Here is a 23,748-nt window from a genome sequence, read left to right on the forward strand (position 1 = left end):
TAAATCACTGACTTTATCAGAAAAATCTGTCTTTTGATACCTTGCCATTACTTAAAGTAGTATCCAATCTTCATAACTTAAAAGATTTCTGAACAAAACTGCAATGATCTGCATGCTAGTGGCATATGTAGCATGCTGTAAATACAGTTAGACTTGTATCTGTTTGATTTCTGTATCAGTTCCTCTGTCAATGTTACCCATAGACCAACATAACATCCCTCATAGTAGAACCAAACTCTGATTCAATACTGCTTGTATCAAAACTATATAGGTTCTATTCATGATAACTGATGCCTTCAATGTTAACAATTTTCAGTTATATTAAACCAAAAGAAGAGCTACAAATCCATCTACAATTTAAAAAAGAAAAAAGAGAAAAACGTATAAGTAAAGAGAGAGGGTTTAATCACAGCTGCTAAATCCAAGAATTTTTCCTGGATCTAACACTTAATTATGTTTCCTTAAGTACATGGCTTTGGTCCTATTTCTCAAATATCTGCAAAATCCTAGGACATTTATCTCCAGAGTATTATTACAACTGAATCAATAGATAAACCAGTTGTGACCAATCAGTCAAATATTTATTTTGGGCATAGACGAGCATAATTGTGATATATCCTTGAAATATCTTTTCAACTTGCTTCCTGTGTCTGCATCTGAGATCAAGGATCTCATTTCACAGTTAAAACCCAAAAAAGGCCTAGGACCCAGAAGAAGGTTTCATGCCCAGAATTATTAAAGAGAAAGCAGGAACTAGTAAACTCCAATTTTGGTTGCTCAGTATTAAAAGCTCAGCACATTTATGTATTTGAAATAGGAAGAAGATTGGACTTTGCCAATTCCAGTTTATATAATATCACCTTGTTAAATATAGTCAACAAATCTATGCTAACTATCACTACTTAAAGGTATTGGATTAGTTTAAAAGTGAAAACATCCTTGGTGAAGAACAGATTAAGCTTCAAAAGGACTAATAAAATTTCCAGCATTATTTCATTCTCCACCACTTGGCACAGAAACATTATTTCTGGCCTTGAGGCTCACTTTTCATAGTCATCACCAATTTTAAATCTATTTTTTTATTTAATTCAAAGAGAGAAATTGTGAGAAAAATTAAGAGTATATCAATATATAATATATATTCATACAGTTCTCCATTCCAACACCATTTTAAAAATCACATGTTCCCTCTGGGGCAATCTCCCAGGAGTTCGCTCAGCAGGGATGATTCTAGATTGTTTTCTATTTAACTTGAATACCAGTTTAATAATCCAGATAATGTCTGTCTCCACTCATCTCTTCTCTATGTTAACAGGCTAACAAAAATTCATGTGAACACATACGAAGACAGTGATTGGTTTAAGGTAGAGAAAGGAGTGCAACAAGATTGCACTCTCCCCTTTCTTATTCAACCTGTATCCTGAAATAATTATGAAGAAGCTAGATCTTGAAGATTAAAAAATTGGGGTAAAGCTAGGTGGAAGAAACATCAACAATCTTTGATAAGATGATGATACAACTCTTCTCTCAAAAACCAAAAAAGGCATGGAACATCAGATCAAGAAAATCAAAGAAGAAAGTGAGAATTTTGGTCTCTATTTGAACATCATAATGACTAAGCTCATGACCACTGCAAGGAATGGAAACATCAAAATAGAAATTGATAGTGAAGAGATAGAACGTGTAGAGAAAAATCACTTTCCTAGGGTCACATATTACTCAAAGCAGTGAAATAAAATAAAACATCATATTGTACTGGGTCACACAGCCACGATGTACATGAGCCAAATATGGAAAAGCAAGGACATCAGCCTGGTAACCAAATGTAGCTTAGTATTGTGTTCCCCGTAGCTACCTACAGTAGTGGCCAAAATTGTGGAAACCTTTTGGGAAAAGTGTATTTTTGAGATCTGATGGCTAATAACACCATTTTTTTTAGAGTAGTACCATAAAATTATATATCAATGGAAAGATAATTTAATTGAATGTAATGCAATAAAGTTTATTCAATTATCTGTATTCTATGAAAGTTATAGCCAAATAACCAGAAAAGGGAAGCATAATTTGCTTAGGTTGATATCAGATAGCTTTCCTTCATCTGATTGTAGCCAATGAGTGTCAGTGTTTAGAGAGCCAATCAGGTGTCATCTTGTTTTGGCAATAAGCCAATCAGATCACAGTAGGATTCAGTTATTGATGTTATGTATTGAAGCTGAAAGTAGGTTTTTGTCAGTGTGTTATGTGATTGCTATCAAGTTGGTTGGGGTTTTTTGTTTCTTTCATTTAGTGAGCTTGTAAAACGTAAAAAAATGAAAGTAATGGTGCAAAGAGTTGACTGGTTGCCCAGAAAGCGATGTAAAATGATATTATTAAGTGAACAAGGCTACAGTTATAAAGAAATTAGAAGAAAAACTGGTGGAAACTAAACCAAAGGTGGCATTTCTAAGTTTTTGAAGAGGTGTAAGGAGACTCAGTCACTACAAAACCACACCGGTAAAGGCAGGAAAAGGTGCACAAGAGCAAATGATGATAGAAGAATTAAGAGACTGTGCCTACATGACAGAAGAAAATCATTTGGGTGTATACAAGATGAAATGGCACAATGCAATGTGAAGTTGAGTGCCAGGACTGTTTGGCACAGACTGCAGGAATTTGGCCTAAAATTTAGAATTCCACCAAAAAAAGCCGCTTTTATCTCTCAAACAAAGGTTGAAAAGCATTACATTCTTGCTTAAATTATCTTTCCACTGATATATAATTTTATGGTACTACTCAAAAAAAAGTGGTGTTATTAGCCATCAAACCTCAAAAATGTACTTTTCCCAAAAGATTTCCACAATTTTGGCCACTACTGTAAGCTTGTGAAAGCTGGACCTTAAAAAGCAAGACAGGAATAAATAAACTTGTTTTAGATGTGGTGCTGGAGAAGACTCCTGTGTATTCCTTGGACAGCAAAAGTGACTAACAAGCAAGTACTGGAGCATAAAACACCAGACAAATCACTGGAAAGAATTACAGGTAATCCCCTGGTTACGAGGGTTCCTTTAGCGAATTTTCACCAGAATGAATTTATTCAGAAAGGGTACTTACGTTAGAATTTCAAAACTGTAATCAAAAACAGGCCTCTGTAGCCATGTGATTTGGATTCAGTCACTGCTGCAGAGACTGCCATTTTTAACTCTATGATTTGCCTGTGCCATTCAGGGTTACGATGCAATTTCCTGAAGCTGGCTTTTTTTTTTTGTCCCTGGTTACATGGCCAAACAAGATTTGGTGAAGGAACATTGGACTTACCTGAAGGTTCTTTCTCCTTGCGCTGTGTGAGAGTCCATTGAGTGGGTTAATCCTCATGTGATTGGCCAGAGACTGAGTAAGAATTTGCTTAAACACACCTCCTCTTCCTGTCTAACCCCAGTTCATAAGCGAAGTCCGGATCTGAAGAAACAGAACTTAAACGGAAAAGAAGTTAATAGGAGCCCGAGAGACTCAACAAGGGAGAGTATGGACTCTCATGCAGCGCAAGGAGAAAGAACCTTCAGGTAAGTCCAATGTTCCTTCTCCCTTGCGCTGCTCAGAGAGTCCATTGAGTGGGATATACCCAAGCTAAATATCCCCAGGGAGGGAAGAAATGGAGGCAGACAGGTCCTCCTGAGGGTGCGACCAAAGGCTGCCTCGGCCAAAGCTAATTTGTCCAATTTATAATTGTGAATGAAAGGTGTCGGAGAAGCCTAAGTCGCTGTCCTGCAGATCTCGAGAAGAGGTGCCTGGGTGGCCCAAGCAGCAGTGGTAGCCACGCTACGTGTTGAATGTGCTGTGATACGGCCAGGCAGAGGCTTGTTCTTATGTTTGTAGGTCATAGTTATGCAGGCCTTAAGCCAGCGAGCGATAGTGGAAGACGACACCTTAGAGCCGAGGGAGCTGGGTTGGAAGGAAAGGAATAATTATTCAGATTTGCAGAACGGAGCAGTCCTGAGAATATATTTTTTCAAGGTTCTGCGAACATCCAAAAAGTGCCAGCGCTGTTCGCTGGAGTGTGAAGGCCTGGGACAGCAGTCAGGTAACACAACCTCCTGGGCCCTATGAAACCAGGTGTTGATTTTTGGGAGGAAGGTTGGATCCATCCGCAAAACGACCCGGTCGGAATGAAATATGCACAAATCCTTGCATATAGAAAAGGCTGCAAGTTCGAACACCCTGCGAGAGGAGGTGACAGCAACAAGGAAGGCAACCTTGAAGGTCAGAAATTTGAGACTGACAGAGGACAGTGGTTCGAATGGTGAGGCCATAAAGGCCTGGAGGACGAGGCAAAGATCCCAGGAGGGATACCGGTGAACTGGGGGAGGACAAAGGTTGGAGGCCCACCAGAAAAAACAATGAATTCTTGGATGCTGAGACAGCATGCTATGTCTTTTGCTGGTGAGAACGGTTGCCAAGGTCGCAATTTATCGTCGTAGGGTGTTGACGGCTAAGCCGGCATCCAGCGCCGCTTGAAGAAAGTCCAAAACATGTGGAACGGACGCTGCCGTGGGGTCAATCCTGGAAGAGGCGCAACCAGGTAGCATCGGATATGCGGGTGGTAGAGTGTCTGCGGGAAGCTAGGAGGGTGGATATCATCCTGGGTGAGAAGTGGTCATTCTTCAGGATCTCCCTTTCAAGGTCCAGACAGCTAGCTAGAACCATTGGGGCTCTGGATGGTAGATGGCCCCTTGGCGCAGGGAGATCTGATTCGGGGGGAATCCTCCAGGGATGCCGGACAGAAAGACTCATGAGGTCCGCGAACCATGCCCTTCGAGGCCAATATGGGGTGACAAGGATGACTTCTGTGTTCTCCTCCAAGATTTTTCATACCCTCGATATCAGGGGTATCAGGGGAAAGGCGTAAAGGGGGCCCGGAGGCCATTTGCAGCGGAGGGCATTGGTCCTCTTGGCCCCGGAATCCAGAACCTCTGTGAGGAAGCGAGGAAGCTGAGTGAACCTGGTGAGGAAACGAGGAAGCTGAGCGTTCTCCGGACTGGCAAAGAGATCGATTTGAGGGTGGCCGAAGTGTGATGCAATTTGCAGAAAAAGAGCGGGATGCAGCTGCCACGCCGCATGGTCGATGGTAGTTCTGCTCAGCCAGTCTGCTCGGGTGATATATGTTCTGCTTGCGGAGAAATTAGATGTCTCTCCGCCCATAGCCCCAGCTGCGTGGCCTCACTCATCAGGATCTTCGAGCGGGTTCTGCTTTGTCGTTCACGTGGGCCTTTGTCGTGACGTTGTCTGTCCGGAGAAGCACATGGTGGGTGTCCTGATAGCTGACGCTGGAAATGGTGGAGTGCGAGATGGACAGAACGCAATTCCATACAGTTGACATCGTTGAGAAGGTCCTTGGGTGTCCAGCGCCCCTGAGTGACCTGGTAGTTTAAGTGAGTGCCCCAACCGAACAGGCTGCTGTCCGTGATGAGAATCAGGTGCTGCGGCTCGTGGAAGAGGGAGCTGCAGACGTCCATCAGTTGAAGGATTTGAGTACCTTCAGAGGACCCTAATCCAGGTATTGGTATTGCTGATACCCGCCTTTTCGCTTGGTAGTAGAAGCCACTGAAGTGGTCGTGAGTGCAATCTCGCCAAAGGGATGATTGCCAAGCATGAGATCATCTGGCCCAACAATTGAGAAAGCAAGAGCAGGGGTACCTGTTTTTGGGACCTCACCTGTTGCACCATGGCCCGGATGTTGTATTGTCATTCCTGCAACAGGAAGACTAGGCCTGACAGCGTGTCGATGCGGGCCCCAAGGTGGACCAAGTCGGTGGAGTGCGTTAGCTGACTCTTCTCCCAATTCACGATGAAACCGTGTTCCTGAAGGGTAGTGATTGTTACCTGGAGATCGTGTTCTGCCTGTTGAAATGAGAAAGATTGAATTAAAATATCATCTAGGTAACATTGCAATATGATCGGGGATGCTCTTAAATGAGCCGCCACTACATCCAGGAACTTGGTGAATATACGTGGGTCAGAAGAAAGTCCGAAGGGCAAAGCTCTGTATTGAAAATGAGCCCCTTCGTAACAGAATCTGAGGAATCTCCTATGGGATGGCCTGATGGGAACGTGGAGATAAGCCTCCCAGAGATGTATTGATGCCAAGTAATCTCCGTGTCTGACGCTGCCCAGAATAGTATGCAGAGTATGCATCTTGAAGCGCCTGTAACGTATATGGACGTTCACTGCCCACTGATTTTTTCTGCACCAAGAAGAGAATCGAATAAAAGCCGGAACCCTGGTGTTCGGGTGGGACTGCTTCAATGGCCTGAATGGTCAGGAGGTGCTGGATTTCGGCTTCCATAAGAGCTGTCTTGGAAGGGTCAATAGAATTAGAACAATGAATGAAACACCTCGGGGGTTCAGAAATGAATTCTTAAGTGACCCCAAGGGAGACCGTTTGAATGGCCCAGGCATCAGTGGTCGTAGAGCGCCAGGTGGTAGCAAAATTGGCGAGATGACCGCCAATGGGCCCTTGAAGTGAGGAATCACTTATTTCTATGGTAGGGGCAAAAATTGGAGCCCCGGAAAGGTCGTCTGGACTGAGGTTGACGTGTTCGCTCTCTGAAGGGCTACTTGTCATGGGACCTGTCTGCAGGATGACTGAATGAGTGCTGATAGGCCGGGGATTGGAACCCGGGATCCGAAGATCAAAAGGACTGCCTACATAGGGAAAGGCAGAGCGTCTGGAGGCAAAGGGGAGGACCTTCCTCTTGTCCCTACCTTCTATGAGAATTGGATCCAAGGCCTCCCCGAAGAGGGATCTGGCTTTGAAGGTGCTGCGGCCAAACACCATTTAGTTCTCATGTCCGCTTGCCAATGGCGCAACCAGAGAAGACGCCAAGAAGGGATATTAGATGCCAGGGTGCGTGAAGCAAATTTGGCTGAATTGAGAGTCACGTCTGCAGAATATTCTGTAGCAGCGATCAGCTTTTTGTCCTGGTGCAGACGAGGATCCTGAGGTGAAGCTCTAGCCTGCATCTGTCACAGCCAAATAAGAGACGTTCTGGCGAAGAAAGAAGCTGCTATCGCCGACTTTATAGCCCATGCAGCAGCTTGGTGGGTTTTACAGGTTGAAATCTCAGCCCTTCTGTCTTCAGTATGAAGGCCCTCGGCCGCATCGAATGGGAGGATGCTAGGTGAGGTCAGACTGGCATGGGATCATCTACATCAGGAAGTTTGAGGAGATCTTCGAGCTCCTGCTCCACTGTATACAGCTTTCTGTCCAGGCTGCTAGGAGTTGAAATGGAGCCAGGCTGAGCCCATTGGTGTTGGACTGTGTCAATGAAGAGCTTGGGTGATGGAATGCCCTCTTGTTCAGTAACACCCTTGGTGAAAAGCAGCTTGTTAGAGTCGTGAGGTTCCGAAGAGCCCTGTGTGTGTGTCATGGAGACTCCCATATTGGCCGTAGCCTTTGACTTATGTAATAAGGTCTTGAACAATTCAGGACGGAATAGACCCATGGATTGGGGTCTATCTGATGCAGCTTCCTCCTCCCCTCCAGAAAGATTATAATCAAAGACGTCCTCCTCATCCATAAGCGACTGTTCGCTGTGACAAGAAGGGGAGGGTGAATTAGAGGTGTGAGATGAATCACTGGCTAAGTGGGATGCGGCATGAGAGGGACGTTGCTCGTGATCAGGAGCCGATAACGGAGCCAAAATGCCTCTTTGAATGAGAGCTGCATCATTGCCTCTAGCCACAGTTTGCGCAATGAGATCGCACATTTCCTGTGGGATGCCAGGACTGTGGCTCTCTTCCGGACGGAGTTCCGCTGTGGTAGGAGTGAAGGTGGAAGATGGTTTTGAGGCATGTGGTTGCCTAAGTGGATCCAGATTGGAATCATGCCGTTGAGAGAAAACCTCCCTGACCACCGCCTGGTCCTCCTGTCCCTGAGTAGAAGCATCGGGAGACCAGGATGGGGGATCTTGTTGGGTCTGGAGGGGGGTGTCCTGCTCCTGGGCTGGGGTAGGGGGTGTGGCCAGTGTTGAGGTAGAAGGTTCTTTGTTGGATTCTGCCCTCTTTTTAGCTTTGTCAAACTGTTTGGTCAGTGCCAGGTGCCTTCGCTTGGCATCCTTCTCGGCCACAGAAGAAGGACCAGTAGTGGAGGCCCTGGTCTTAGCAGAATGTTTGGTCTTGGATCTGGTCTTAAAGGGAGAGCTAGATCAGAGAGGAGGAGAACAGCTGTGGTTGGCCATTTTGAAATTAATAATACCAGCAATATTCAAAGGACTCACAAGAGAAATTTAGAAGGCGAGTTCAGTCCTAACAACAATTGGTGGTAGAGAGAAAGAGCCAATGCTGCAGGGCTGCAGTATATAAGAGCTGCAGAGATAAAGGGAAATCGAGCTGGAGTTGGAAAGAGTCACAAAATGGCGTAGAGCTGGCAACACAGCTCTGTGAAAGCTTCAGTCTTATCCACACAGCTCTGTAAAGGCGCCAGAAATTAAGTACTAAATGGCACGGATCCGAGAAAACGGGCCCGTGACACCAGATCCAAAGCCTAGAACGGAGCTGATGAAAACAGCTCCTAGAAAGGGCACATGATATGGGTTGGTCAAGGGAGAGCTGAGCTCCGACGAAACAGGGCTTGCCTCGATCCCTGCCACGCGAAGCCAACAACACGGCTTCTCCTGCATTCTAGTGTGACTCACAGCTTCCACAGGCGATGATCCACGAGTCAATGATGAAATTGTGCCAAAATGTGGCTAGAAAGGCCACCGCCAAAGCCGCAGTTCAGCCGAGCAGCACTAGGGCTAGCGCATAGCAGCCAACCGCCGCTTGTCAGTCAATGTCGAAATTGAAGTAATCAGTAGAAAAGGAAGAATAAATTCCCCAAAGTGGTGGTTAGAGAGTCCAGTGAGGAGCTAGACAAAAATCATGTCTCTAAAGGCCGGACTGAGTAAGGAACTGGGGCTAGACAGGAACAGGAGGTGTGTTTAAGCAAATTCTTAATCAGTCTCTGGCCAATCACATGAGGATTAACTGACTCAATGGACTCTCTAAGCAGCGCAAGGGAGAACTTTGCAGACAGCCTGGCGCCGAGTTTGTTTTTTGGTGCTTTGTGTAGGATCTGCCTGTGCTGCCTGGGCTTGAGAACTGGGGTGCTGGAATTGCTTATGGAAGTATTTTAAAATATTCTTTTTTGTTACTCTATAGTACTGTACTGTTTGTAAGCACTTTGGGAACCAGCCAGAGCATAGGAAAACTCAAAGAAGTAGTGCAAGATTGGAAGATGTGGAGAGACCTGGCCTATAGAATAGGACACAGCTGAATGGATAACATCATCAATACAAATTCTAGTTCTGCTCTTGTATATGCAAATAAGATGATCCTGTCTGTCTCCCCAATGGGAATGAGAAAGGCATTGTTGACTCTGACTTTGTTTTGTTTAGAAGAAAAATTAGCAATTAAATTATCAAAAATATTTGTATAAAATTATTATAAAATTCACAATTGCCAAATCAATGGCAATGCTCACAAGCAGAGAGCACTTATAAATATTTTGGTGGGTTATTTCAGCCTCAGTTTCCTGGAGAAATTTCCCTTTCTCAAAATCTGTGTTCATGGCGGAATAGTTTAGTGGAATCCTTGAGACACTTTTTTCACTTCTCTCTCCTGAACAAATTTTATCTATCCTATCCTGAAGAAACTTCCTAGCAGAGAGCATGAATTCCTTTCCCTACTAATTAACTGTATATTCTATGTTGTCTGATTTCCTGGGTCAATATGTACTATCTCTTCTCAGTTCTATATTATTTGTATTAATTTTCTTTCTTTTTAGCTATATTCAAGTTGTTTTACTTCTTACTAACTGCTAGAAATATGGCTGTAATAAAGATATGATTTGATTCAATTTTGTACTGGTACCTGGAAAGGATGATAAATTGGATCTATGACTAAAAAAACAGTTTTTCTTACAGTGAGTTCATCTGATTTACCAAAACAAATGATAACATCACTTTTCCCTTGTGAATTCTTATCAGGGACAAAAAAAACACTTAGAAATTGTCTACCATGGACCAAAACTAGACCATTTCATTTCCCAAATCTCAATGTCTTAATATCTAATGTTAATCTACCTATAATTGTATACATTTAAGAGAAGTTAAGTCTCAGTAAACTATATCAGTAATAAACTTAGAATTATAGTTAATTTAGTTAATTTTCTTTAGTATGATAGAATAAATATATGTGGTTCCAGTTTTAGTTACTAAGCAACTTCCCTATTATCTTCTGAGTATTTTGTGGCATTCCCAAATTTTATTATGTCTGTATTCAATTGGGAGATGGGAAGAAAGGAAAGGAAAAGGAAAAAAAAGGGGAAAAGTTTCACATTCATAGAATTAGCGGTTTTTTATATTTCACAATTAAATACTAGCATAAGAAAATTTTGGGAATGCCTTAAGTATACAGGGATATTATACTACGACAACACATGCAACAAATCAGTTAAGTAATACAGGACTAATTTGTAGTTACAAGAGAAGTCATAATTTCCATCCATATACAGATAGTCCTTGACTTATGCCTGATCATTTAATGTCAGTTTACCCTGAAAGAAGTGCATTATATTCTGTAAAGCAACTCCATTCATCGTAAAGATTCACTCTGCCCTCTCCCCATGGTCACATGGCAACTGGGTCCCATTTATGACTGGTACCCCACAAATATTTCACCAATATTTGCCATCTTCTCTGCTGGCTTCCTCTGGAAATCAATGGAGAAGCTAGCAGGGAAGGTTGTAAGCAGAGGAGATAGAGTATTTGAGGTCGAGCGGTTTATATATCTATATCTATATCTATATCTATATCTATATCTATATCTATATCTATATCTATCATCTATCTAAAACAATTTACACACATTATTGTGCAATTTAGCCAAAACAATTTGCTTTTCTATTATTGATATCTTTTTCATTCTTGATAAGTGGATTAAAAAGACAGACCAACTGCATTTTGACTGATTATATGCATTTTGACATATCTGCTGATTCAAAGAAACTATTAGGTTTCAGTATACCATGAATATCAGTCCACATTTATTTCTAGTTCACATACATTTTTGTTAATGTACATTTCCAAAAAGAAAACAATAAAGACAAAAGAAAAACACTTTAAATGAGATAGCATATAATAACACCTCTTTAAGGTTTTCCAGTTGTATCACACTCAAGTCATACTTACTCATCATATATATGTACCTAATATATGACCATTTATAAGCCTACACTGTTCAACTTTCATTGACATATTGTATCAATACTATCATTAGTTTTGGAATATCATTAGTTAATTTATTTAAACTGAAGGTTTTGCCATCTTCTACCCCCTAGGAGCAGTGCAATGAATGTGTTTAGGCCAGCAGAGTGGAACACAGTCTAATTCTTTTGAAGCAGAAATTCTGTTTAGTTCCATTTAGCCCAAGTTACCAAATTACTTTGTTTATATGTACAAGAATGTTTTAATATTAACATTAAAATGAAAATGCTACCTCAAAAATTGGATCACCATTTTTCTGCTAATAATATATATCAAAGAATGGATTATTATCTTATATTCAGGTCATTTGGAGAGAAAATACCACAATTCTTAGAACTTCACCTGGCACCAAGCTCTGTATTTTTTTGCATACCAGAATGATAAAAATAATTCCAAATCTGCTTATTTGTTCAGATTAATGACAGAAGTTGGAAAGTGTTGCTACAATTTAAGACTATCTGAGGGAGGAAGTTTGCTATTACGTAAACATTTAGATTCTTTTAGCCAGATACTGGGTGAAATGAGTATTTGAGAACTCTGAACAAGTGACAAATCAGATCATAATCTTTATATATATTATTGCAGTTCCTGCTCTATAAAATCAGAGCAGGTACATATTAAGATATTGCTATAATATCTCTAGAGAAACAAAAGAGTATTTCTTTTCAACCTTATCTATGCATTAACCTTTCTGTGGCCAGACATTTGCCTTAGGCAATCTACAGTACTAATAATCTGTTTCCTTTTTCCAAATATTGTTTTAACAATTGGAGAAGATTTAGCTCATTTAGGCAAATACAATCAGATAGAACTGAACAATTTGCTATTTCCTACACTAACAGTGAAAATTCATCAAACAAAAAAAAAACTATTGTGGCTTCATATTATTTATTAATTTGCATTCCAAGACATTCTAACAAACATTAAAATATGCAGCAGTTAAAAAATTAATATACATAAAATACAAAAAAACCAAAACAACGAACTGTGTGAAGAAATTTAATGGTATGTGAAATACATCTATGCGGTGAAGAGATGCTGGGTACGGTAGTGAATTGTCAGTTAAGAGAGGGCATAGACTGCAGCTGGATAGTGGGTGGAGAAGAGATTCAGAAGAGAACTATCCTAGGTTCAGATGGCAGGAGCTTTCAGACTTTAAAGGCTTTGTTAATGTTATAACAAAGTAGAACAAAGTTCATCTGCTCATGTTCTCTGTCTGGTCTACCTGGTAAGACTGACAAAAAGGCACTAGTCAATTCACATCAGCTGAAGATACAAATAAAAAAGTGGTCACTGCTTTTGATGCTTTTAGAAATTGGTCATTTAAAAGAAAGCAATGACCTCCCCCTAATGAGGGCAATTAAACTGTAATAATTAGGATTATAACTTTGAATTATCATTGTGTGTAGAGTGAACATTTTAATAGAACATGGGACATAGATTCAACCTCTGCATTTGAACATATAGAAATACAATTTTCTTATGGGAAAATGATAAGCATTTCTCAGAAAATAGCTACGGAGCTTACAAAATAGTAAATTAGATCAATATATTAGAGATGGAGAATTTTACTCTTCTGGTCTGATATCTAAATCGCAGACCCTCTGTTTGAGGTCTGCCAAAAATTTTATTAAGATCAAAAGTAAGTAAAGCTGGAGTTGTCAGATCACAATACAGGTGTTCCTCATTTAATGACTATTCAGTGACTGTTCAACTTGTAATGTGCCAAATGAAATTGACCATTAATCCAAGTTTTGGTTGTTACAGAGACTTGAATCACATGGCTGTCATTTGCAACCTTCTTTGCCAGTTACTGACAAGCAAAGACAATAGGGAAGCTGGCAGGAAATTGCAAATGGTGACAATGTGACATCTTTACTTACCAACTGGATTTGTCAGAATTGCCATCCTAGGGATACATGCATTTTTTTAGACCCTTAGCCTGAACAGAGTCAAAGACTGAGCTCTCCTAATAGATAGTAGATAATATCTATAATTACATAATATATGGGTATAACATATCCTTCATATTTTATTTCTCTTTTACTAGCTTCCTAAAAGAGCAAGTTTGCAAATAGTTGTCACAGTAGCCAACTATTTACTATTTGCATGAAATGATAGATATAAATATGTATGACATCCTTCCAACAGATGAATAAAATTATCTAGTAATGTATTTATTTGTTTGGTTATTATTTATTTTGCCAGTCATTTGCTGCAAGGAGATTACTACAAATCATTTTTCAGAAAACACTGCTAGGCTTATGGTAAACGATAGTATTGAACTGATTATGGTTTAGAAAAGCATGATATGTAATTCCTACTGCAACTTGTAACTTTATAGATCTTCAGTATTTTCAGAAAATTCAAGGCTCTAGGCCAGGGATTGCTAACCTTTTTGCCATCGCATGCCAAAAGCAGGGGGAGCACGGGGAGGTTACCCATATGCGTGCCCTCACCCATAATTCAATGCACCCCGCACACATGACCCCCCCCTGCGCCCCCTGCTTTAGCATGAGATGGCACGGTGGGCCCAGTAGGCCCATTTTTCACCCTCCAGAGGCTTTCTAGGAGCCTGGGGAGGGCAAAACCAGCCTTCCCCAACCCCCGGAGGCCCTCCGGAGGCCGGAAATAGCCCATTTCCCAACTTCCAGTGGGACTGAAAGGCCCAAAAATCAGCTAGCCGGAGCACACATGCGCGCTGGAGCTGAGTTACGGCAGCACTCGCGTGCCCACTGATATGGCTCCGTGTGCCACCTGTGGCACCCATGCCATAGGTTTGCCATCACGGTTCTAGGCTTTGGATAATTCTGCCATTTCATGAAGATGACTATGTATATAGAAATTAACATTAGGTATTCTAATTAAATCTTTTCTTTTAGTTTTAATATTTAAGAACAACACAAAATATTTATATTCCATGTTTTTGAATAGAAAGTGTAATCAGAATTTGCTGTTGCACCAGATGATGTGCAACAGAGGATTAAAAAAAAAATCATTGACTAAGCAATTTAATTATAGTGGTTTATCAGTTGGGGATTAAGAAATGTATTAGCCTTGCATTCTAATTTTGTACTGTCCAAATTAATACATGTACTGTAGCACAACTATCTTACACTTTTCTGGAGTTATGATTTAAGAAATAACACAAAAATATATTTTATAGAAAACTGCAGAAAAGGTGTAAGTAGTAAAAATAAATTTTTTAAATATATTTAAAGATGGGTATTATAAAAATTATATAAACATTCATATACCTGTACAGATACCTGTACAATTAGCACAGCCCCCCCCCCAAGGCTGCCACTTTTCTCTGTATAGCAACGACTGCATCGCTAATGATCCATCTGTTAAACTACTGAAGTTCGCAGATGACACAACAGTTATCAGTCTCATTCAAGACAATGATAAATCCGCATACAGACAGGAGGTTGAACAACTAGCCTCGTGGTACGACCAGAAAAATCTGAAACTCAACATACTCAAAACCGTAGAAATGGTGGTAGACTTTAGGAGAAACCCTTCCATACTTCCACCTCTCACAATACCAGACAATACAGTATCAACAGTAGAGACCTTCAAATGGAACTTTCTAGGTTCTACCATGTCGCAAGATCTAAAATGGACAGCTAACATCAAAAATGTCATCAAAAAAGCACAACAAATGTTCTTTCTGTGCCAACTCAGAAAGCTCAAGCTGCCCAAGGAGCTGCTGATACAGTTCTACAGAGGAATTATTGAGTCTGTCATCTGCACCTCTACAACTGTCTGGTTTGGTTCTGCAACCCAACAAGACAGACACAGACTTCAGAGGATAATTAGAACTGCAGTAAAAACAATTGCTACCAACCTACTTTCCATTGAGGACCTGTATACTGCATGAGTCAAAAAGAAGGAAAATATTTACAAAGTATTTTTTTTTAAATTAAAAATTTGATCAAAGAAGATATTCAAAAATTAGATGGAAAAATGGACTCCATTCAGGAGATGATTTCAAAAAACGACCAAAGGATTACAGCCATAGAAAAAAAAAAACCCAGAACAAACAGAAGAGAAATTAGAGCTGCTAGATGTAAAAATGACAGGCCTTAATAAAGAATTTGAAAGTACGGTAGCACAATTGGAAATGGAAAGAGCAGCATTCTACCTACGATTTCAAAACGTAAGAGAGGAAAGAGATGAAGATCTGACACAAGTAATGGCTGAAATGATTGCCGAGATCTTGCAAAGAGATAAGGAAGAGATCATCAATGAAATAAACGAAGTGTTCAGAGTAAATACTAATTATGCGAGACAACACAGACTCCCAAGAGAAGTCCATGTACGTTTTGTAAGAAAGAAGGTCAGAGATACTGTCTTTAAAATAGCCAAAGAAGAACAATATATTACAAACAAAGAGAGATAATAGCATTAAAACAAATACCAAAAAAAATTAAGAGAGTGGAGGAAAGATTATGGATTCCTCACTGCATTATTAAACAGAAAACAAATACTATTTCGATGGTTATTGCCGGAAGGAGTACTAGCCACGTGGAAGGGGAAAAAGATAAAAGTGGATACGATAGAAAAAGCACAAAACTTATATGACCAGGTTATGGAACAAGAAGGATCAGATGGCAGAGGAGAGGAGCCGAGAAGGAGAGGCCAAACAATATCGAGCCAAAAAGACCAAATAACCCTATGTGAAGAGAACAATAAGGAGAAAGAAAAAGAGGAAGAAGGGGAAATTCAAGAAGAAGAAAAAGGAGTAACGACAAGAGCACAAGACCAAGCAAAAAAAAAAGGGGGACAGGAAGTAAAGGAACAAAAAGAAAGACTAACTTTTAAAAATGGACAGAAATTTGAAAATCATATCAATAATCATAAACGGACTTAATTCTCCTGTTAAAAGAAATCAAACATTTAGAAAATTAATCAAACAAAAAGCAGACATAATATGCCTTCAAGAAATCCACATAAGAAAACAAGAAGAAAAGTATCTACAATGTAAAAAACTAGGGAAATTATACATATCGTTAACAGATGAGAAGAAAAAAGGAATAGCAGTTTATGTTAAAGAAGAAATAGAAAGCAAACTCAAATATGTAGATAAAATAGGAAGAACTGTGATGATTGAAGTTAATCTTAAAGGTAAAAATGTGCTATTAGTTGTGGTATATGCACCAAATAGTGAACAAAAAGAATTTTACCAAAACTTACATGAAAAAATAATAGAACAAAATATAGAAAATGCATGCCTGTTAGGCGATCTTAATGCCATTGTAGACCAGAAAAAAGACTATAGAAGTAATCAGAATAAAAAAAATAATAAGAAAAATTTGTTGCCAAAAACATTTTTATCCCTCATAGAAGAACTAAATTTAGTAGACATTTGGAGATTATATAACCCCAAAGAGGAAAAATATACATACTACTCCAACCTTCACAAATCTTGGTCGAGGATAGACATGGTATGGGCTATGAAGACCTTAACACAGGAGATTCAATCAGTAGAAATAGGGACAAATGATTGGGCTGATCATAACCCAATAATAATAGAATGGAGAGGATGGAGAAAGGGGAAAAGTAGATGGATGCTGAATACACAAGTAATGAAAGAAAAAGAATATACTGAAAGAATAGAAGAAGAACTGAAATGGTTCTTCAAGGATAATAATGAAAGCCAGACATCTTTACAAAATTTGTGGGACACAACAAAAGCCTACATTAGAGGAATAACATTAGCTTATAATAGCAAAAGAAAAAAGGAGAGGGAAAAGGAATATAACAAAATTTATAGTGAGATTAATAATTGCAAAGAGAAATTACAGGAAAGACTGGGGGATGAACAGATAAGAGTTATTTGGACGGCTGCTAAACACAAATTGAATATACTTGAAAAAGAAAAATATGTCAATACATTAAAATTCATAAGACAAAATCAATTTGAACAGGCAAATAAACCGGGGAGGTGGATGGCTTATAAATTAAGAAAAGAAAGGGAAAAACGAATAATTCATCAACTACAGGACAATGAAGGTAAGCTGCATCAGAGCCCAGAAAAAAAGAAAGAGATAGCAATTCAATTCTTTCAAAACCTATATAAGCAAGAAAAGGTGGAAGTAGAAGAAATAGACCAATATTTAAAAAAGGAGGAAATGCCCGTGATAACGGAAGAGGAAAAAAAGATGCTAAATAGGGAGATTACGATGGAAGAATTACAGGAAACTATTAAGAAACAAAAAAACAATAAAACCCCGGGAACAGATGGGCTACCAATAGAACTATACAAAGGATTAGGAACATAATTAAATGGGATATTATTAGAGGTTTACAATGAGGCATTAAAAGAAGCAAAAATACCAAAATCTTGGAAAGAAGCACATATTTCATTAATCTACAAAGAAGGGACAGATACAACACAAATTAGTAATTATAGACAAATTTCCCTATTAAATACCGACTATAAAATTTTTATGAATTTAATGGCGAATAGATTAAAAATAATATTAAATAACAGAGTACATCCAGATCAGAATGGATTCTTGCCGACAAGACAAATTAAAAATAATTTAAGAATGGTGATTAACATAATAGAATACTATGAGGTGCATCCAGAGAAACAAGCAGCGCTTGTTTTTTCTGGATGCACAAAAAGCATTTGATCGGGTCAATTGGAAATTCATGACACAAGAAATAAAAAATATGAAATTCGGAGAGAAATTTGAAAAGATAATATCTACAATATACACAAGTCAGAAGGCAAGACTATTAGTTAATGGGGAATTAAAAGATTTCTTTGAAATAAGTAGAGGAGTAAGACAAGGGTGCCTACTCTCACCCCTGCTTTTTATTTTAACCCTGGAGAATCTGCTTAGGAGAATTAGACTAAATAAAAATATAAAAGGACTTAAAGTAAAAGGAGAAGAATACAAGGTCGAAGCCTTTGCTGATGACCTTGTATTCTTCACAGAAGACCCATTAGAAACACAATCAAAATTGATGGAGGAAATAGAGAAATTTGGCAGGATTAAAAATTAATAAAAACAAGACCAAAATACTAACCAAGAATCTAACAACAAAATAAATAGAAGAACTGGAACAACAATCGGGATTGCAAGTAGTTAAAAAGATAAAATATCTAGGTATAAACTTGACAACCAGAAATATAGCAATTAAAGATAACAACTATGGAGAACTAATACAACAAATTAAAAAAGACCTAGAGAGATGGGGGAAACTTAAACTATCACTGCTAGGAAGAATCGCGGCAATAAAGATGAATATACTCCCAAGGCTCCTCTACTTATTTCAAACTATCCCGGTTAAATTAGAATTTTTTTTTATATAAATTTGAATAAATTAATCGCAAAATTTATATGGGAGGGGAAAAAACCGAGGATAAATTTAAAACATTACAAGATGATAGATCCAGAGGAGGCTTTGGCCTACCAGCCTGGGAAAAATATTATAGAGCAGCAAGTCTAATATGGATTAAGGATTGGGTTAATTTGGATAACCAAAGAGTATTGAAACTGGAAGGTCATGATTTATTAAAAGGCTGGCATGCTTACTTGTGAAACAAAACATACAAACATTTTAAAAACCATATAATAAGTAATTCACTAATTGACACCTGGCTGGAAATTAAACGTAAGCACTATATGAAAGTCCCAGGCTGGATATCTACATTAGAGGCAACAATGCACCCCAATACAATGCACCCCAACACATCAGCTACTCAAAAAATAATAAGATACAAAGAAATTCTGGATATTAATGGGAGACTCAAATCTCGCCAAGAGCTCAGGGACCAGGGTATAGAAATAGACTGGTGGCCGTATTTACTAATACAAACTAGATATAAAAAAGACAGTGAAGGAGGAGTAGATATAAAATCTAACCAATTAGATAAATTATTAGAAACTAAAGAGGGAAAATTAATTTCAAAGATCTATAAATACCTACTAGAGTTCGACTTGGCAGAAAACATAGTCAAAGGCCAAATGATAGCTTGGGCTAGGAACATTGGAAGAAATATACAATTGGAAGAGTGGGAAATGATATGGGAAAATAATTGCAGAATAACAAAGGCAACAACGTACAAAGAGAACCACTACAAGATGTGGTATAGGTGGTACCTAGCCCCTGCTAGATTGGCAAAAATGTACGCAAATTGTAATCCGATATGTTGGAAATGCAGACAATCACCGGGAACCTTTTATCATCTTTGGTGGCTCTGCCCAAAAATTAAAAAATTTTGGATAAAAATTAGAATATGGATAACAGAAATAATAGAAGAAGAGATTGACCTAAAACCTGAAATTTTTTTATTAGGCATACTTTAAAAAAGTAGTAGAAAAGAAATAAAATACATCACATTACATATAATTACGGCGGCTAGATTAACCCTAGCCCAATCCTGGAAATTAGAACAGTTGTCAACAGAACAACAAATAACTCAAAAGATATTCATATGTGCAGAAATGGATAGATTAACATTAAAATTAAACAACAAGGAAGACTCACAGTATTACCAAATATGGGACAGATGGTATGAATGGATCAATCAAGGTTAATGTATATATATATTTACATGGTCAAATATTATATATAGATAATCCTGTTTGTTAGTTTTAGTATATATGTAATTTAGAATTGTACTTTCTTTTTTAGAGTTAAGAACGTTTTGTACAATCTTTTATCTTTTTATATTGAATAAAGTTTGTTTTTAAAATAAAAAAAGAAAAGAAAAGAAAATATTTACAGACCCCTCGCATCCTGGGCATAAACTGTTTCAACTCCTACCCTCAAAACGATGCTATAGAGCACTGCACACCAGAACAACTAGACACAAGAACAGTTTTTTCCTGAACACCATCACTCTGCTAAAAAATTAATTCCCTCAACGCTGTCAAACTATTTACTAAGTCTGCATTACTATTAATCTTCTCATCATTCCCATCACCTATCTCTTTCCACTTATGACTGTATGACTATAACTTTGTTGCTTGTAGCCTTACGATTTATATTGATATTGTTTCCTAACAATTGCTAAGTTGTACCTTATGATTCTTGATGAACGTATCTTCCTTTATGTACATTGAGAGCATATGCACCAAGACAAATTCCTTGTGTGTCCAATAAAAAGAAATTCTATTCTATATGAGTATTAGTGGAAACAATGGAAACAGTTTAACAAACAAACAAACAGGAACATTTCATAAAATAAAACAGTTATGCACTATTATTTAGTGGGTATTTGGACCCAATAATAATCTAGTCTAGAACACTTCACAGCATTAGAGCATCTTAAGGCATCCTTTCTCTGAGGCACTCCATATTACACCTAAAGACTGCAGATTCCTTTAACAAATGCTTTGGAAAGACCACAGATGGGGATTTGTCCACTTAAAGTGATTCATTTAACATCTCCTGTTTGATGGTAATGGGTAGGCTCCATTGCAATCATAACATGAAGACTAACTGTATCAAACTGTTAAACATAATGTACATGTATAACAATTACAAATAAGTCTTCAAAATGTGTTGTGAGGAGTATGTTGTACGTTAAGTATGATGAAATTAAAATAAAATATTGTATTTCCTGAAAGGAACATAATCTTAAATTTAATACAATCCTAATACAAAAATAATTAGATAAAAAGATGATATAAATTCAGAAAAACTAGTTTCTCTGCATTATCAACCATAGTTTTCAACTCAATTCAAATTTCAATTTCAATTCAAAATAATTAAATAGCTCTCAACAAGAAAGTGAAATGGAATATCCTACTCTTATTTTACACTTGTTTTTTTAAACTAATCCACACTATATTACAATATTAGAAATTTATTTGCTTGAGCTCAACTAAAACTAACAGATACAAGTGCAACACGATTTACATACTCACCCAAATATTTGATATAAGTCATTATTTATGGTGACAACATACATTCCTACACACATATACCGTATTTTTCGGAGTATAAGACACACTTCCCCCCTAAAATAGGGTGAAAATTTGCGTGCATGTTATACACTGAATGTAGCCCTGCCCACCTGCCAGCCCCCACCCTCCAGCTGTTTTTGGCCTCCACGCATCACCTTTTCAGCTTCTGCACAGTTTTAGACCTCTTCCAGGTTGCGGGGATCACCAGAGCACATCGCTGCCGATCACCGCCTCTGCGCATTGCGTTTTCAGCTTCTGCATGCCCCGTTTTTTGCCTCTGCACATTGCATTTTTGGGCAGTGGGATCGGTGGCGGAGGCAGTGGTGATCCTCGCCGCCTGGAACAGGTCTAAAATTGAGCATTCGGAGGTTGAAAACATGACATGTTGAGGCCAAAAATGCAAGGCACAGTGGCCAAAAATGCAAGGCACGGAGGCGGCAGTGGTCTGTGACAACCTCTGCAGCCTGGAACAGCTGACTGGGGGTATTCCGGAAGGCTGATCCACCTACCAATCAGCTGTTCATGGTGAATCAGGCTGCGATAATGTGCTGAAGCTGACCAGGCTGTTTGCTATTTGCTGCAAGGATGCTAGCCAGATAAATACCGATGGATGTTGGTATGCAGAGGCAGAAATTGTTTTTCTTGTTTTCCTCCCCAAAAACTAATGTGCGTCTTATACTCCGGAGCGATTTATACTCCGAAAAATAAAGTACATACACACAAACATAATGTGCTTATATATGTGGATAAATGTATTTATGGTTGTGTGTGTATGCTGGATTCCTTTCAATTTTTAATATAATATATTCAGATAATGGAAAAAGACAAAGGTGTCTTTAAAAGTTGCAGATGGCACATGCCATGAATGACCTTTAGAAAATAAATCTGAAACACTGCCACAATGTTGCTAAATATATCTGAGACAAATATGATTCTTTTTCAAGAGACATCCTCCAACTTACTGAAGTTAATTGAATAAATTATTAAGTATTCAGTTCAAGTAAAAAATGAACAAAAGAACAATAGCAATTCTATGTGCAGTTTTATCAGATTTGTTCATTGAGAATATTTTCCCTACTTGAGGAAGGGATGAGTTGCAAAACTCATGCAAAATAAAACTAGTAATCAAGCTATGCTCTGATTATGCCAATGGAATATTTTGCTAATACAATATAAGATTAAATAAGTATATAGTTTATTTGACTTACAGTGGACAGTCACAATTGCTAAGTCCATTCTACGATATCATTTAACCTTTCTAATAATAAGAACTGATCCCAATCATATCCAAGAGAAAATGTATAAAATCCATGCTTAAAAAATAATGAAAAACACTCAATTATCAATACTTTAAATCTCGAATTAAAATTAATTGTAACCCAAATAAGAATTCTGATTATAGGAACTTAACTTTCATTGATGTAATACTGTATGTAACTCAAGATTGTTTGGGATTTAACAGAAACTGCCTGGGGGTAAAATAAAGCAGCCAATAAATTTACTCAGTACCCATTCTAATTTCTCTAAATTGACCATAGTCCCTAAAAAAGAGACCTCCATAAATTACCTAAACTAAAACTCTAACCCAGTATAATTATATAATTTGGTTTATTAGGTACCAATGTTTTAATCCATTAGACATTCTATGGCCTAATTAAGTGTTCAGCAACACTCTTATGCTGATCTACTTAGAATTATAGTGCTAATATTTTTTAAAGTTTTGAAAGAAGGGAAATCAACTTTGGTATTCTACAATTACTTGGTTGTGATAAATGTAAGTGGTTAATTTTATGCAATTGCCTCAAGTTAAGAAATTTAAGTGTTAAGCCAATAATAATTACCCACTACAAAATTATTGTCTCACTGAATGAGTGTCTAATACATACAGAAAGGTGAAATTATCTGACAAAATACATTTCAAATTAGTGTGGCCTTTCAGAAACTTCTTGTATTTCCACGTTCCATCTCAGCTTCCATGGAAAAGGCTAAGCAGAATGTCTGTAAAGATGTTTTGGCATAATCTTGAATGACAAATGACATACTACCAGGTGCCAAGATAGGCAGGGGAATATAGTCACCCCCACTTTCAGCCTTAACTGGAGTAGCTTTGTTCTCAGTGCCCTGAATAATTAATAACTCCTTTGGCAATCAGTCATGCATTCCTTAATGGCACCTAAGGCATCAAATATCCCATTCACGAGCTCCTCCACAAGTAACAATAGACTTTACTACACTGGGTGTTCTATGCCAAGTTGTAAATGACATAATTTAAACTAAACAAGTCACTAGAACAAATATTACCCAGACTCAAAATGGAATGTTTTATTGGGTTTGTTTACATAATATATAGTTGCTAGGTAAACCTGATAAGTATTTGAGATAGATTTGAGATAGACTTTCTTAACATAATTTTTGCCAAGTGACTTCCTTTTTTGCAAAAATAATTAGCATTAAAAATACCTTCATGAAGTCCAGAATGACAACTTTTTTTGAAGATAAAACACATGGGCAGGCAAAAATATTTGTAAAATTTATAA

General features: G+C 38.2%; 1 protein-coding gene and 1 pseudogene across 1 annotated transcript in view; both read right to left on the minus strand.

The window, feature by feature from the left end:
* PDGFC (platelet derived growth factor C) overlaps positions 1-23,748 on the minus strand; it is a 150,549-nt gene that overhangs the window by 16,360 nt on the left and 110,441 nt on the right. The window lies entirely within an intron of this gene.
* On the minus strand, positions 6,504-22,447 carry LOC148112682 (uncharacterized; annotated as a pseudogene).

The sequence above is a fragment of the Pantherophis guttatus genome, chromosome 8 (assembly GCF_059756535.1).
Source record: "Pantherophis guttatus breed Tessera chromosome 8, ASM5975653v1, whole genome shotgun sequence".
Lineage (NCBI taxonomy): Eukaryota > Metazoa > Chordata > Lepidosauria > Squamata > Colubridae > Pantherophis > Pantherophis guttatus.